The sequence below is a fragment of the Nyctibius grandis genome, chromosome 7, assembly GCF_013368605.1.
Source record: "Nyctibius grandis isolate bNycGra1 chromosome 7, bNycGra1.pri, whole genome shotgun sequence".
In the NCBI taxonomy this organism is placed as follows: domain Eukaryota; kingdom Metazoa; phylum Chordata; class Aves; order Nyctibiiformes; family Nyctibiidae; genus Nyctibius; species Nyctibius grandis.
In genome coordinates this window covers 46,633,008-46,648,585 of record NC_090664.1, presented here as the reverse complement: position 1 = coordinate 46,648,585, position 15,578 = coordinate 46,633,008, and positions in this window count along the sequence as shown.

Sequence of the window (15,578 nt, the reverse complement as noted above, 5' to 3'; positions counted from 1 at the left end):
TGCTGTGGGAGACCGTGTCAAACGCTTTAGTGATACGTTTGGTATCACATTCCTACTCAAGCAAGTTAAACAGGCAAGACATGAGAAAAGACATTCTGCTAGTTTAACAAAAATACTTAAATTGTTTAAGCCAACTGACTGGATTATAAGGAGAAAATTGACAATTTTTTCCTAAATAACTTTTTACAAAAAGAGCGATAGTTACAATTCATGGATTACATTTGTCCCAGGCTTAGATCTGCTAACATCAGTGGAATTACACTATATTTAACTCTTTACATTAATTATGAGCTAAGTAGTAAACTACAATTTTCAGTAAGGTATCCTGTGATAAATCATCAAATTAAAATCCTATACAAAATAACTGTAATGCTTATTTACAGACAGGGAAAGCATCCTGTTTATTTAATCTCTGATCTCCCAGAAAAAAAAGTTTGCTTGAGAAACTCAATTCAAGTTGTACTATTGACTTATTTTAAATTATTCAAAGGCTGCAATATATTTTTGACACAGTTCATTAATTTTCAAAGTCTGCAGGTTAGAAGGGAGCAAATTTCTATAATCACACATGCAATATTATTAGAAGTTTTTACTTTTGCGTATTTCAGCATGCTTGAAGCCACACAACACAGCACTAAAGAAAATATGTACAATCTAGCAGAAAAAGGACAAATGGTTATTTTTTCCAACTATGAATTTTCTGTTTCCATAGCTGGAGCTCAAATGATTAATGTTAACACTTTTTTTTTCTCTTGTAGCTTTAACTTAAAGTCAGAATTAACAATTTCTCTAACACAGAACTGATCTAAAGAATTTCCCAGTTTTAGATATGAAGCAATTAATTCAGGGAAGACTGAAGTTGCTTTTTCACAGGTAAAGATATGATAGTTAGGAGGATTTTCTTTTAAATTAAGTATCAATACTACATTTCAAAGTACGTGGGATAACTTAGTCGTTCTGTCACAAGTTCTTTAAACATGTCTATAGCTTCCATAACTGTTTTAATGAGCTTAGAAAGCCTGGCACATATTCCTGATTTGATGTGGTTTTAAGGTAAGTATGCCACTGTGGTTTCTAAAAAAAAAAATGGGACAATCTAAAACAAAAAATCCCAAGCTGGCTGCCTTCTTCTCAGTAAGAATATGTTGAGGGACCAGGGCTGAGACACAGAAGTTGCTTTAATCCCTGCAACATGCTGAGGCCAGTCACACTGAGCTTTCTGCATTTGTACAGATAGGAAGACCCAGAGATCAACTGGAGATCTTCCTGTGAGTGCATTGGTAGGGCAGCCAGCTGTCCCCCAGTGGTACAGACCCTCAGGCAACCTGACAGGGCTCCTGAGGCTCATCCTGGGAGTTGGTGGTGCTTTTATGAAAACCTCCATTGATTGTTCTCACCTACCTAAGCTAGCTCTTGTAGGCTTTGATAAACTTCAGTGGGATAATTATTCCCTTCCTAAATGGCTTAAAAATGTAGTACATATAAGGGGTATGGCTGCTGGCTCTTTCTGACCTGGTTTAAGCTCTTATTCTGTGCCTCTTGGTCAGCTGCTGTGGGGGCTGGATGCGTTCACAGCAGTACGACCCTGTGAATGTCTAACTGAACAAGCTGATTTGGTATGATCATTTCACAACAACTTCTCCAGGCTTTGTGCTTTGAATGGTCTCTTCAGACATTAACTAAAACGTATTTATGCTCATCCAACTAGCTAGATACATACCTAGAGATATACCAAGGTTAGTAGAGTATATGATAGCTGAAAGCTACAGAAATCTGTGAGGAAAATAAAAGGCAAATATTTAGCAGCTGTCATTCAATATTTGAGAAGTAAAAAGGGGGAGCAAGAGACTGCAGCAAGGCCAGAAATGCTTTTCTTGGTGAAGGTCTCCAGATGCTGATGAATGACAGTAGCATCCACCCCACCACAACCAACAGGATGAGTGCACTGACCTTGGGGATCAAAAGAGCTGGGGAAGGATGATCATAACAGCAGGAAAAGGAGTGGAGCCTAAAAAGTGTGCGTTACGATATTAACTACATTTTTAGTCTTTCCTTTTCTGTAACAATTAGATCTAGACTAATAGTGATCAGACTCTTCAGATACCAGTTGTAATAAATACATTTTGGAATTTAGATATTGGTATTCTTCCTCTTTGACCATAAACAGGATTTTGAGCCTAACACTTTGTGACGTATCCTTTTTTTAGTTTAATTGTACATTAAAACCTTTCAAGTTGTTACTATAATTCCCAGAATGCAGTACCCATCAACTATTTTTTCACTATTTACTTTGGTTTCTATATCATAACATGAAAATAAGTATTTCTGATAGGATACTTTCCTTGCCCTCACCATGGAAACCTTTCCAGAGGTAACATTGCTGCAGGAATGTTGATGGTAATTTAAAGAAATACATGAGATAGATACACAAAAATAACTGTAAGTATGCCGTTCCACTTACTTCAGGTTGGTGTACTAAATGTTGATGAACACTACAAAACTTCATACTTCTGCACTTTAATATCATTAATAAGACAAAGGAAAGGGTAAAATAATTATCATTTGCTTATGAATAACTTTTGGAGAAATCAGAAATTCCACTGAGAAGTTTCTTAACCTTTGATGCTGATGTTACATTGGATAATATGATGCCAATTGCAAACGAAATACCAACGTGCACTGTACTTGAGATATTGAGTTCACAGCAGGACTAGGGGAATGACACCAGATCCTCATTAATGTGTTGCAATTGCAATAGGCTATTGAGAACCAAAACACCTTTAGCTGCTTGTCAGTGTGCCCAGCTTGAAGGAGAGAAGCTCAGATCCGAGCCTGCAGAGGAAAATCTTTTCCTGCTTGAACAAGATTCTTCGTAGAAAGATCTTAGCATTTTCACTTTCTATACAGCTTTGTTTTGTTTTGCTTGCAGCTAAAACTGGTGCTCAATTGGGACTACTACTTACTCAGCTTGTTAAAAACTACGGTGAACATTCAGAAAGGGCATCCAAACTCTCAATTAAGAGAAAAACATTTCCCCAGACTGTTTTGGGGTTTGGGGTTTTCTTTCCAGTCTCACATAACAGATCCACAGTCATCTTCATTGCAAGACAGAGGACATATAATTTAACTTTTTATTATTGTTTTTTTGTGGATGGGATTTTCTATGTACTCTGCAGTTTATGTCAGTCTTGTTCATTTCTCTGATGAGTATGTAAAGCATGTAGGATTTGAGTCTTAGAAATAGTTTCATTTTTCTTTCAGTTATACCTTTTCAATAAAAACAGAAATGAACTTTTTTGATGAAGGGATCTTTCTTTAATGCACAATACATGAAAGAGCATCATGTGAAGCTTTTCATGGTCACCACGGAAGCTTATTTTTTAGCTGTTTTTCAGCACCCATGATTAGAATTGCTGTACTTTAAAAGACAATATCTCCTTTTTTGAGGGATTATGCTTTTGATATGTGATCCTATGGCTAGCAATACATAGCCTAAGACTTTTGTGTGTGGAGGAAGTAGAGCTCCTGTTGTTGCACCGATCTGCTCATGCAGTATCAATTATCTGTTAAGTTTGGGAGGCTCAGAGCAAAAAGAAGAAAGATATTGGATACTAAGCATATGTGAGTTTATGAGGTTATTTGATCACTCAGCTAAGGCTGGAAAGGCTACCATACTTTTAGGTAAAATCCAAACCTTATTGTCTATCACAAGTCTCCAACTCCGATTTATTGTTGTGATCTATCTGTTCCCTGAGGCACACAGCGGTTTAGTTCAAGATATGGGAGATGGTTTGACTTCTATTTATACTAGATAATTCTATACTAAAACCAAGCAAAAGAGATGAGGAATAAGGTAAATTGGATATGGTGGAGGTCCATAATAATTCTTTAGCAGTAACTTTCATGTCAGATTTATTCAGTTTATGAATCAAAGGGAGATTTTCTCAGGGCCAGAATCTAGAATCTGGAAATCAGCAGATGCCCTTTGGTGCTTGACACATCCTCACAAACCATCACCAGGAATAATGAGTCTGAGATCAGAAAGCAGCATGCCATTTTGTCAGGGAGACATCTTGAAGAAGAAATCAGAACCTTTCTTTCCAGAGACCAGATGTCAAAAGGTGCTGCCAGAGGAAAAAATCTGCCTTAATTACCAAGTTAATCAAATATACTTTACAGTATTAGTAGTACTTGACATTTACACAGCACATTTAATTTATGGTTGTCCAATTATATTCACAATATGAATTAACCTGGTCTCAACTTTTACTGTTAGTGATCCATTTTATGGAATAGTATAACAAGGTGCAGAATATTGCTACATATTAGAAAACAGACAAAGTCTAATACCTGATTTTCTAATCACAGCTGTCATTTTTCTAAATTATGAAGGAGAACATCAGTAGCATGTGACTTGACTTTCCAATCACCTATAGCTCCAGCTGTAGCCATTTTAAAAAGCTGACTTTTATTCATCACTTTTTTCCTAATGGCATAACAATAGTAATAACACTGTGTGATTATTATCTTGGACTCATCTTAAATCTGTTCAACTAAAGTGACTTCTGGAGACTTATTTCTGAATTATTCCAGTCTGACTGAGGCTCTTTCCCCTAATGTAATGGTTCTACTTCTTTTTTTCTGAGTTGGTTCTTTATTATTTTTACAAATGCAGTAGAAAAAAAACAAAAAAAACAACAAAAACCAGCCCCATATAGATGAAGAACTCTCCACCAAACCCTTTTATTAGAGCATATTATTTTTATAACTCAAAAACACTCTGCTAGAGTATCAGAGTGTTTGTCATCTAAACAGTTGTGCTTGTTTTAATCTTCCTAGAGTAGTGAAGTAAAACAATCTGCTGAAGCACATGTTTCTTTAGGAGGAAATTTGCTAGGTAATAACAGATGGTTTTCTTTGATTCAGTAGATGAGTCTTTCAGTGCAGAGAATAGGAACATCGTAGAGCATTATACTCCTGTTTCCTCAAGGGCTGTGTCATGTGTGTTCAGAACTACAGTTAAGTCACAGTATGTGCTTCATTGATTAGCTGTGAAAACAATAATGAAAAGTGGCATTGATCCCTGCAGCACCTACTCTGAAATCCCTGGGGATCTCCAGAGGATCACTACTTGTCTGCTCAGAGGATGCTCCTGAAACCAACTGCTCAATCTCTACTGTCTTAGATAGCCACTTAAGAGCTGGCTTGTAAGGCAAGGCATGAAAAGAAAATTTTTTTCCAAGTTTAACACACAATTTAGGATCTAGTTCTAATGTGATACAATGAAGCAGAAGGTAAATGTAGCTGCAGTAGTTTACAGCATAGCTCAGTTTTGCTTTTTTAAACACATTTTTTGTTTAACTCTGGCATAACTGATTTGGCTCTAGCGTCTGAGAGGGCAACTCAGTTTGACAGTTTGCGGTGTGGTTCACCATTGGAGCAGCATTGGAGAAATTCAGAGAGTCACATCACTAATTCATATTAGGGTGGGAAAATATTTATGGGAGGAAAACACTGCTCCATAGGAGTTGTCTAGAAGGTATCTCATTGGCAAGGTATTTTCAAAAGACTGGGCTGGAGATGAAGGAGTATCAAGCTCCCAGGGAGCGTTCAGTCCCACTGGTTCTGCAGTAGCATCCTGGGAATTGTTGAAGGCATTCATCATCAGTGTGGGAGGGCCACTTTCAAATCTCTCCTCATGGTTAGACAATGAAACCAAATGAGTATTTGCCTACATTTTGGTTGTACACCCCATCACAGTGTAGAAGGTAAAAATTTATTTTCTCAGAAACAAAAATCTGCACCTGACAGTTTTGACAAAATGAGGACACTTGCACAAGTGGCTGAGAGGGATAAAGCTCCGCTAGGCCATTTCATAATCTTACAAGTTTTAGATGTACAGCTAGAAAGCTGAGCAGGTAAGACAACCTTCATGGTCCCTAAAAATTTGCTTTTCAGGAAACTGATTACTTTATCCACAAAGCCAAAGACCACAGTGGATGAAATCACCAGCTGCTGTATTTCCTTCACCGGTTTAGAATAGAATAGAACTACTTTGATGGAAGTTTTCCATCCACCCACAGTGCAGCTCCTTGGCTACTACTGAAGGACTTCACCCAGGGAAATGAACGGAAGTAATTTGGGGTTGACTGGGGAGGTAACATTGTGTTTGGGAACTAGGAAAGATCAGATTAAAGGAGCTTCAGTAGGTTTGGATGAGCAGTTTATCCAAAACCTTTTCTTACCAGTAGTAAAAGTAGTCAAAGTAAGTAAAATATAAACAAGCAAACTATAGACAAGGCAAAGCCAGGAACTGCTTTTATATAGTAGATATTTTCATTGTGATGTTTAAGTTTAGAGCTACAGTTCTTAATGCATTTCTTACTACCCAATAAAATACAATGGAAATTGATTTTTTTTTTAATTACAGAATCACCGAACATGCAACAATGTAATTCACTGAGCAAAGCTACAGATTTTCTCTTGTAATTAAATTTTTTGACACAGTGGAAGGGAAAATTTTATGCTGCTTTATTTGTTCTCAATGTGTCAGGGAAACTATGGTGTAATTCCCTTTCAGGATAGCTACCAGGATGTCCTAGCACTATTAGTAAGGATGTTGTAGATGTGACCAGCACATTACCATGCGAATTTTCCTTACAGTTTTTATTAGCAGGGCTAAAACACGGGGATGGCTGTGGGAGATTTAGATTCACATTATGATTGTGACACACATTTCCAAAGCAAGCCCCTTAGATCTAGACAGAGGATTATAACCCCATTCATTGCCCACCCGGATCCTGAGCCAATGTCTGATGGAATAAAGGGGGTTATTTCTTTTTATTATCTCGTTAGAGTAATAGGAGTAAAAGAGGTTTTAGATAGGAGGAGTGAGACAGCATCTCCATTTAGCCCACATCCAGGGGCTAAACTATAACCAGCTGTTCTACCAACCAATGACCCCTTCCCAGCCAAGAAGAGGAATTAGGAAAAGGAAAGGAGACCCATGGGTTGAAATGGAAACAGATTTACTAAAATAACAAAACTAATATTAATGCTAATAATAAGTACACAGATTTATGCTCAGCCCAATGAATGCTGGATGTCAAAACACTGCACAACGGTCACAGCAAATGGGAGAGTAAGCCTTGGAAGCAGAATGATGAGTGAGCCTCTCCATGGATGGCAACCATTGGGGAGGAGACCTGTCTTCAGCAAACTTCCTAATTTATAGTGTGTGACGTTTATGGTATGGAATACACCTGTGGGCCAGCTGCCCTGGCTTTCGCTCCTCCTAGATTAAGCATCTGGCTAACTCGAAAACTGCTAAGGGCCTTGATCACCAAATCTATCCCAGCAAAACCAGGACAGACACCATGGTGTGAGAGGACAGATAGTGATGCACTGCAGGCATAGCTGGTTGTAAATTGCTACTAGGTAGGTGATACAATCATGTACTGCTGGAACAACCTGGCAGTGCACATACTTTATAATTGGCTGTGTCATCTTGACACGATCCAACTTTTATTTTTTTTTCTGTACCTCAGCTTTCTTTCATTGCATTTTCCCACATGCACAGACAAATTTATCACTGATATTTTGGGGAGGTTCAAATATGGTGTTATAATAAGGTTATGGAGGAATCTAGACAGATCACACAGGTGATTTCTCTTGTCAGAGGGAAAAAAAGTATTTGCAGTAATTATAAGCCCAAAGTCTTCTCCCAACTTGTATGATATACAGAACATATATTTTAATTTAGATATGTTAAGCAGCTATCAATCCCATGGATTTGAACCAGAGGTCAACATGTGGAGTGACTTTGCAACAGATCTTTATAGTTTATGGGATAACTGAGGAAAATAGAAGGTCTCAGTCAAGTTGGGGCTAAAATCACCAACATGAAAGGCAGAGCACTAGCAGTATTGAACAACGAGGCAGAGAGGTTTAGAGAAAAACTTTGTTTCCCCTTTTAATTTTGAGACAGAAAAGAGACATTTTGTTGTAATATGGCAGAAAATTTTGCCAGCATCCTACTTGCTTCTCTTGTCTAAAAAGTTAAATCACATTTTTCCTTATCACCTGCACTCTCAAATTTTTTATCAAAGTTGGTGAAATTTTGGAATATGCATAGTATGTGACTAAAACTGTTTTATAAGTGATTGTGCAGTTTATCTATCATATAGCTATTACATATGCAATATGTAGGTTACATTCAGTGGTGTGCAGCTGGTTGTACAGAAGACACTTGGGGTTTGGAAAAAAAAACACAATCTTTGTGACTTGTCTACCCAAATTTTGATGACATCTTGGATGTAGTAGCTCCTTCATTACTAAACATAAAACCCTGAATGTTTCCTGTGTCCATGAGTTGCATGGGTCCCATGACAAGAATTTTTATTTCCTATAATTCATAAACAAGGGAAGAGTTTCTCCACAGCAGTGTACATAAAGGATAGGAAGTAGATAAATTGGGAGACTGAAGAATATACAGAATCTTTTTTTTTCCTACTGATAAAGTGGCATAGAAATAGTGTGAAGGAGTCTACTTTTTTTTTTAGCAAGTGCTTAGCTCAATTTCTACACTCCTAAAAACACAGCAGATAGACTGGACTTCAGGCAAATCCCTGAGGTGTTAGCACTGATCACATTACTTAAGAGACTGTATTGGTGACAAATTCCTTAGAGGCAAAAGAAAAAGAAGAAAGATCATAGCAAAGGAAAGCCCTAGAAATTGTTTTGCCTCTTCCTTCTCTCCCTCATTCCCTACCTCCACATCTGTGCATTCAGTAGCAAAGAGGGGATAAACTATTTGCATAAACAAACAAACAAGAGGAAAGTTGCTTTGAAATGTGTAGCAAGGTTTGAAATTACTGATACAGTAAATCAATGGTTTATTAAACAAATAAAAGTATTAAAATACAATAAACAGGTTCCCAGTCCTGGAAATATTTATGCATATATTGAACTCCAAAGGACTGACTAGTCATGGGCTTAAAGTTAAGCACATCCTTAAGTGTTTCCAGTCTCGAACTTTGAGTCATCCTGCTGGCTACTATTTCAAATACCTCCCAATATTTGGTGTTAACATAAAGTGGTGTGAACTTTTTAAAAAAGCGGAAAATAATTTGAATAAATGAATTAATATTTTCTTAGAAAAATAACCAAGTGATAGACAAGTATAAAGAGCTTAAAGGGCAAGTTACTTATTTTAAAGGAAATTATGACAATTAAAATGTAATTTGCTTTTTTTATCAAACTTTTAAGGCATTTAATACCCACATATTAAATCTCTTTGCTAATGACTTACCAGTTTTAAATACTTTACAGTAATGACTTATATAATTTGAAGTGGTTATTTTCCATACTTCATTACTTTCCCCCAAATGATCATTGATTTGATAATTAGTTGATATTTTAAAGCCTGAAGACATGATGTCCTTGAAAATGTTTTAAGTGCCTTGTTCAGGGCAAAAATAAATTATCATCTTTGAAATGCCATTCACTAGTAATATCAGTGAGCTTTTTTTTAGTCTATTACAGATTGAGAGAACCTTTCATTTTGCATTAATTAGTAGTTTGTGTCAAGATACTCAGAAATCAACATATTGCACCAAAATTTCATGCAGTAAGATATCTCCCTGTACTCAGCGGGTAGCTATAATGTATCTTTGAACAAAACCCATATTTCACTTGATGTAAAAGGACTTCCAATTTTCACTGCGTCATTTCTGTTCTACATAACAAATTAACACACTGTATAAATTTTGTCCCCTTCCCAGCAGGCAGGATGTGTTAGTACAAGATTTCTCAACCTCTTACTGAGGTTTTTAAGGTTGTTTCATAAAAATTTTGACCAGACTCTAGGAATTCATCTGACCTCTTTGGAGAGGTACTTCTTGAAGGACAAAATCTACCATACTACAGGAGCTGGAGGGCACTTTCCTTTGAAATAATCCTGCTGTTGTCATTGGAATTAAAGACACATTCTACCAACATTTTAATTTGTGTATACAAACCTATGGACTTCAGGAATAAACTGAGGTTAAGATCTTGTTCAGCAAGAATAAAAGTGGCAAAAGGCCCTTGGTGTGCTAATATTTTTAACAGAGGACTAAAAAAATTAAGCTAAAACCTGTAGTAGTGAATAATTATATTTTTAAACACATCCATGAATGCAAATTCTGTTTGGGGCTGGAAGGCAATGATTAAACTACAGTGTTATGCAGCTAGACAGTTTGATTACGTATCAATTCACAGGAGAAAGAGTGGCAGGTTATGCAGGTTGCCTTTGTCACGAAAGAGTAGACGATGACCTCCGTTGCATGGGTAGGGGAAAAGTGGTATCCAGCCAGCACTGTCACCTGGACTGGATACTCTCTAGAGCCAATTATAAGAAGAGGATAAATTACTGATATATCAAATTGATGGATTATTTGCCAGTGAAAGCTTGTGTGAGAAAATTCGCAGTCATCATCAGATATCAGAATCATAATGATGTCACCAAGTTTTCCATTTTTTTTGTAATACATAAATTTGCATTTGTCTGATTTGAAAAATAAATGAAACTTGTGAATATATCTAGCAAAACCCCTAACAAAATTACTTTCGAGTAAAAATCAGTTAATTTTCTTATTTCTGTGGTCTCTTTTAAATAAAAAAACTCAAGAAACCTCCTAGAAATTTCCTACTTTCTAATAATTTAAAATAAAATGAGGATCCTAAATCTTTAAGATTTTCATATATCATGATGAATAGTTTTTCTAGATTAGGGACAACTCTCAATATTCTAAATTAAAACAAGCAGACAAAATTAGAGGCAACACATGCTGACTTTAGGAAAGACGAGGATAAAGATATGGACATTTGCGAGCTAATTAAGCACATTCTTAGTTTTAATTATATGCCTAAGTCCTAGTAAAATCAATAAGAGTTCTAGCCATGATTAAAATTAAGTGTTTGCTTAAGGAATTTGTTGATTGGGCTAATAGAAGGTACATAAGCACATTTTCTGTTACTGTGGATTAACACAGATGTACTCAAGTTCACTAATCTCACGTCTACATTCTCAGTCACCTGTCACTTAAAGAAAAGAAATGTTGATGCCTTTTAATGGCAGTCTGGCAAGTTTGGTCCACTTTTTAATTTATACTATGTGCAGAACTAACTTTCAAGTTCTAAATATCTTAATTCTAGATTTATGTTTTTGTGGTTTGTTCTTAGATAATATTTTTTTTAAATTGCCTCGAAAGAGGCTAAGAACAAGCTTAACTAACTAGCTTTAATTTATTTTCAAGTCAGGAAAGATTTCATCAGTTAGTAAAGATTTCACTGTCTATGACTGAAAAGTAAAGTCCTTTTCCCCATTACAGCTGTTCCAAAATTATTGTATAACTGGTATAAAAATTTGTCTCTGGTGCTTCAACTGTAGATGAAGGATTTTTTATTTTAAACTAGATATTTAATTTTTTTATTTCAATAACAGAGGGTTTCATTATTTCTGTTGCAAGTCACTGTAAATGATGTGAAAAGGGAATTCAAGTATAGTCACTTGGTAAACAAAGGACACTCTATCATATTAAAAATTCTCCTTACAAAATCCCTCTGACACAGTTTGCCCTTCACTATTTCATCAATGAGTGATCACCAGAGTAAGAGAAATAAAATTTATATCAACTTCATGTATTAGTAAGAGATTACCAAAGTTAACTTACTGAGCAGCTAACTGCCCTCACCACTAAAATGGGTACTCTGGCTCCAGGTTTCTATTTCCATCCATTATAATTCTACTATAATAAAGAGTCATTTATTCTTGAAGTCTTCCACTATTCTACCAGCAAGCCAATGAAATAATCTCTTAACTTTCTTTTTGATAAGATAAATTGTCTCTATGACAGGGTAGGGATAGGGAACCTTTTAATGATTTGCTTTTCCAGTTTCTCATTGCTGTTTTTGCACATGTATATAAGAACTAGATACAGCTTTCTGATAATCAGCTCAGTAACATACGGACAACCTTGATAATAGTTCCCATTTGACTTTTCCTCACTTATGTCTATGTTAAAAAGACAAGTTAAAAAGCCAGAAAGTTTGTCGGCTAGGACTGGAGAGAAGAAACAATGAAGACCAAGGAATGTAGGAAATGTGTACAGGGGAGAGGAGGAAGCAGGAAAAGACAACTGTAGGCAGAATGACCTGTATAGGAAAACACTTGGTTGGAGCGAACAAGAACTGAGGACACAAAGTAATGTATGACTTGAAGAAGAACAGAAAAGGAAGTAAGGATGAGGAAACAAAGTTCCATAGAGAAAGGCCATTTTGTAAATGTTTGTATGATACTTCTACACTGTTGCAGCACAATATGGAACACCAATGACAACATCCCTGATTAATAATAATTGCCATCATAGTACTTATGATATTTCTTATAGACAGATTGCACCAAATATGATGAATCCATACTCACTGAGAGGTGGCCAAGCTTTTTCTCATTGTGAAGTCACTAGAGAAGACCAGCATTCAGATGGATTCTCAGAGGAGCTGGGATTGAACTTTATATCACTGCTGAGAAGAAAAAAAAAAGCTTTTGTGGACCTGTGATATGAAGGGATCTGTGACTGCGAATTCACCAGGAACTTTTGTTGTTGGCCTTTGTTGTTTTCTAGAAGTAGATGTCAACAGCAATCACAGTGCAAGTTATTTTTTATAGAAGTTTGAAAAAGCAAACTTCAGAAATTACTTTTGACTTTTTTTTTTTTAATATTCCCTGAATCTCAGACTTGTTGCTGTGCTATTAAACAAACTGGTATTTAAACATTGCTTTCTTAGTGACTGCTTGTTACGACCTGGTCGCAACTAGTTCATAAATCCCTTGGAGTAAATTAAGGTGAAACGACACCAAATAACTGGTATGAAATTAAGAACAATTTATTAATACAGGGAAAGTTGCGTGGTTGTAAGTGTCTTGCGTTTCTAAAGGCATTGAGAAAAGAGAGAAAAGGAAAAAGAGAAAGAGAAAGAGGATAGAGACTATGAGAGAGAGGAAAAGAGAGATCACCACCCTTGGATCCAGCAATGTAAGTTGTCTGTAGAGTTGGTAAGTTGCTTGCAGAGTTGCTTCTCCGGTAAATCGCTTGCAGGATCAGTCCTCAGGTGGCGGGCGGGAGCGCGCACCAGCATCCCAAGCGAGAAGGTCTAAATACTTTAAGTCATTTGCATGCAAGATAGGAGAGGGTGGTAACATCCCTCTTGTCTCCCCCCCTCTGCTCGCTTCCCATGCTAATTGGGACGCCTGCACTTTGTAGTCTTAGATTGTTCTCGAAATGAGTCGGTGGTCCCCCAAGGGGTGTCTGGTAGTCGTGATCCCCTAGTTGTGGTGTCCGCTATATGACCCCGCTTCTGCACAAGCGTGGCTGAGGCCTTGCAAAGTTGTTGCACATTTAGGCTGGTCCCAAGGAAAAGATACCATCCCGCCTCCGCAGGACTTATTTCTTCCTCCAGCCAGAGTTGTAAATCACAACAATTAAGGCACAGCAGGGGTATTGTTCCGTTCCCACGACCCTTATCTCTTGCCAGACTTGCAGGCCTCTGTAGTACACGTACCCTCCTCCAGCCAGAGTTGTCAAACAAGTTGTTTAAGGCATACAAACTCTGTCCGTCACACTGCTTATAAAAGAATTATGCTTATCAAGTCTGTAAATGTCATGTTGTCACCCTAGTGAACCTTGAAAGTCTCAGAGCTCCAACAATCTTAGCTCATCTCTGAAAAGCACAGGGCCAAATATCTGAGTTAAAGCAAATTCAGTTGTTTAACTACTAAAACAATTACAGTCAAATGTTGACCTGATGTTTGGATGCAGACTCTATCTGTGAAATAAATAAAATGATTACATATAGCTTTAACCAGAAAGTAAAAAATATTTTCTGTTCAGTTAGGCCTATTTATGTCATTGAACCAGCTCTCAGGCACCAAAACTCTGCAGAGCAAAGCTGCTGGAAGAAAGTCATCTGCCACAGGATGACAGGCAGCCTGCAAGGTGGAGATGAAGGATGCGTCTCCCTTGCAGTAGCCAGTTATGCGATAGGGTGCAGGAAAAGATATGCTTAAAATCAGCTGTGATGCCTGGATATGGCGACAGTTTACCATCCCTAATCCACCCCTAGAAGGTGAACCTGGGAGCCATGAGAGACAGATCACTGTAACATTTAAATCTTCCCATCTGTAAATTCCCATATTATGGAGAAGAAACTAGGGAGAGATCAAGCTGATCCGGAGTGGAGAGCATCTCTCAGACAGAGAAGTGCTGTTGCAAACTCACACCCTTAATTACGACACCCAGGAGGCATTTTGGGAACTAGTCTGTACGGGAAGCTGAATAGAAACTGTCAAGTGTACATTCAAATTATGGGCTTTTGTGCTTGAAACACTTTACTTCTCCTGTTGCAGTTCAAAGCCTGGCCTTAAGACTCACTTAATAAATATTTTATTTCTTTATCATTAAGTGTTATTCAGGGTTAAATTGGGAAGTTAAGGATGTTCTGCTTTTACATATACAGCAAATCCAATGAAAGCAGTGAGTGGGCTCATCCTGACCTGCCTGTACTGTGGGGCACCTGGAGGGACTCAGTGCTTGCCAAGCCCTCATAGACATGATGAGCAGAGCTGAGGAGATGTGGAGGATGCACAAACCATGACACTCCCAATAGGCCATGGACAGCCAAAGGCAGACAAGGGCTTTCTCCAATTGTGGTACCCTGAAGAGTTAAAAATTTGGCTCAGACCTTTTCTTGGAGATGGAACAGGCTCACCCCTGTTGTGTGGCTGTGAAAAAGGTACCATGACAGTTTTGAAATTAGGTCTCCTTGTGTATGTGTGTATACTTTCACTGTAATGCCCGGGCTGGTGCGTTTTACTGCTTTACCATTCTGTCTAGCTCTGGCACTATCCCTTCTTATTTTCTGTATCTTCTTCCCTCCTTCCTGCTGTCTTCCCAACATTTGCAACTAGCAGAGCACTACACACCCATAACCTGTAATTGTATGTTCCTGTAAACTGCAGTCTTTCAAGGTCTTACTAGTCTGTCTTCAGTATGTCCAGAAAAATAGGTCCTAGACTTACACATTTATTAATAGTGTTTTCCTTTTTTTTAAACAGTAACATTATTGCATTACCACAGAGTTGCTAAAGAGAAGAGAAATCAGTGAAGCAAGGTGTGGTTAAATTCTAAATTTATATTTATTTGTGTATCAGTATAAGTACTGGCACATAGTTGATCAGAAACAAGAATGAGACAGTCTTATCTGTGAGATTCAGTACTAATTCCTAGAAGAATCCTGTTCCTCATTAAAGCAAAAATCCCTGTGAGATTTAAAGAAAGAAAGAAAGAAATACTTCTGTATGTCTATCTCATGACAATGGCTCCATGTGGTGACCTCTCCCTCCCCAGTAAAAATTTATTCAATTCTTCACAATACTAGCACATATGGATCAATATTATCTCCTACTCTAACAGTATTTAGAAGTACACGATACTAATTACCCCCAACAAGCTGTGATATAATAATTAAGCATACCTTCC